Below are 2,746 nucleotides of genomic sequence, written 5' to 3'. Positions count from 1 at the left end.
AGGGTATGGTATCTAGGCTGCAGGACCACATACAAAGCTGAGGATTTCTGATTCCTGACCCACCAGCAGGCGCAAAGAAATATGGAGGAAGTCGAAGTTGAGAATTTTATGGACAAAGTGAGAAATTTGATGAGATGGAATATTTTTTCCTTCTTGGTTGTAGCTTGACCAAGATTTGTCTTATGTTCTTTACTGGCATTACAGCTTTCTTTAAGTCATGCAGACTGTGGTTCATTAGAGACAGGATTGTAATCCCCAGGCCAAAAAGAGGAAAAATGCCCCCTCAGCTCAGTCCTATTGAATATGCATTAACTACCCTGGATGGGAATCTTTGTTAGGCCCTATTGTGACTGTTTTAGAAGAGGCTGAACTGGTTCAGAGAATTGGAGAAAGAATAGCACTGACCTGGTTGAGTACCAGAGCAGGGTGAGTAATATTCAAGGAACTCTGAATAAAAGTTGGTCTGGAGACACTGAGGAATAGATCACTGCTGGATTAAAGTAGATCCTATTTCCTCCAGATCCTCCCCTCTGCAACCTTTCTGCAGTGTCCTCACAAAAGAGCATACTGCTACTGTAACCCAGAAGGGCGATACCAAAATATTACATTTCAATAAATAAGTAATATAATTAAGAGTAATCTTTTCCATATCCCACACTCAGCACGAAAATTAAACAAGCCCGCCTATAATTCCAGAGACAATAACTGAAGGGGAGGGGGCTAAGGAAACAGATGAAAACAATATAAAGACATGCAAAACTGCTATTAGCTTGGAATAGATAAAAGAATTTCTAAATTACAGCTTTTGGTAATGTTTAAGTGGAGAGTCTAGTAATCTGGGTGCAAATTGAACTTGGGGACATTTGTTCTTTGTAAAAGAAAATAGATTAAGGGGGAAAAAAACCAGAGTTGCTAAGCCCACCACCAGAAAACAAATCTTCAGAGGAGGCCTCCAGAGCTTTGAAACAATGCATAAACTCCATCACCACAAGGCTTCAAAGTTAGGACACCACGCGTAGGCCTGCCTGGTGATTTTGAGAATTGAAAGGGAACCTAGAAATCATTCAATTTGTAAACGTTTTTCCTGGTAGGAGAGGTCTTTGGTGGGAGGGTCTCTTCTACTAAAGTCCTCAATGCACAGAGGAGGTAACAGGAAGAAAGGAAGCCTCTGTGGTCCGCGCCATCTTGAACCCAGAGTGGACATCATCTGACCAATTCTCCTGCAGATGCCCCAAAGAACATGGGACTTGCCCCAGGTCATACAGCCTAACAGAAGTGGGTCTGGGTCCTCAGCCCGGGCACCCTGAGGCTGTGCTGTGCCAAGGTCCAGTCTGGGCCCTCTCTACTCTGTGGGTCCAAAATGAAGATTTTCCAGGAATTCAGATTAGAAGTTGATGAAGGCAATCCTGAGAAATTCTCTCTGCCCTGTTCACTGAGTCATTGCCATTAAGAGTTCAGAAGTCTCTGAACAAGGCCTTTCGTGTTGTCACTCCTACCCCCAAATGCCACACACACACACACACACACACACACACACACAAATGTGCGCACATTAACTGTGTTTTAATGTAACCAGAGCCTTTTTTTACTGAGGAAATACTCCACAAAAATGTAATATTCATCTAATTTTGAAAAACTCCCAAAATAGACTCATCCAGATTTGTGAGCAGCTAAGTGCTATACCCAGTAGTTCTCAAACTGGAGTGTGCTTCAGAACCCCTGAAAGTTTTTTCAACAGACTGCTGGGCCCTTTCCCCAGAGATTCTGGGGTGGAGCTTGAGAATGTTCATGTCTGACAAGTTCCCAAGTGATGCCTGATTTGCGAGTCCAGGGACCACACTTGGATACACCATGGCTGAAAAGTCTGTTGGAGGGAGTTTTGGCCCCAGCAGGCATGCTACAGGGCTGAACGCCCCTTCCAAAGAGATGACATCTGTAACCTCAGTGCTGTTTTAGAGTCTGCTGGAGTTGTCCTCAACAGGAAACATCAAGGGCAAGGCTGGCTAATACCCTCAGCTTCTTATGATACTTTCTTGCCCTGCAAGATGATCTGACCAAGGGATGGGTGTCAGATCTCTTAAAGGACTCCTCTGGTCTTCACCAAGTGCAAATTTAACCAGTGGGGCAGGACAGGTTGGCTGTGTCAACAGTGGCAAAACCTAGAATGTTGACAGGATCATTGAAGGAGAAAAGAGGAGGGCATGGAGCCATGCTCAAGGGAAAGGGGATGAAATTGGCTTGAAATTTCCAGACCAGCTATTTCCATGGTCTCAAATCTCAGGTTCAATCCCATGTTTCTTTGCCAGGTAGGAGGCAGTAAAATGTTCACTGAAGGAGGAAAACTAAAAGCAAAACCTTCTAGAGTTGATAAAGCTGGTGTTCATTAACATTTAAAGAAGCAGTACTTTTTTATATTCCAATAAGTCTTTTATGCTTTTGGATAAAATTAACAGACAGATTTCTCCTTCCAATTATACTTTCTATGAAAACAATACAATTGAGTTCAGAGAGACGTTATTTCCAAATTAGGTTATTTTCTCATTTGTGTTTTAATTTCTTGCTTAGTTCTCATCAGAAATCCTGTGAGCTATGCGTTTTAATTTATAATTAAATAACCAAGTAATAATAGAGCATTACTAATATGCTGGTCATAAAAGGGAGTACTTTAAAAGAAATACATAAGGACAAACCATGGTGAAGAAAATAAGAAACACAGGTTAATTTTAAGTTGAAATTTGGTTCTTAA

This window comes from Bos taurus, chromosome 11, assembly GCF_002263795.3.
Source record: "Bos taurus isolate L1 Dominette 01449 registration number 42190680 breed Hereford chromosome 11, ARS-UCD2.0, whole genome shotgun sequence".
NCBI classification, from domain to species: domain Eukaryota; kingdom Metazoa; phylum Chordata; class Mammalia; order Artiodactyla; family Bovidae; genus Bos; species Bos taurus.
Note: the sequence above shows the minus strand (reverse complement) of the source record.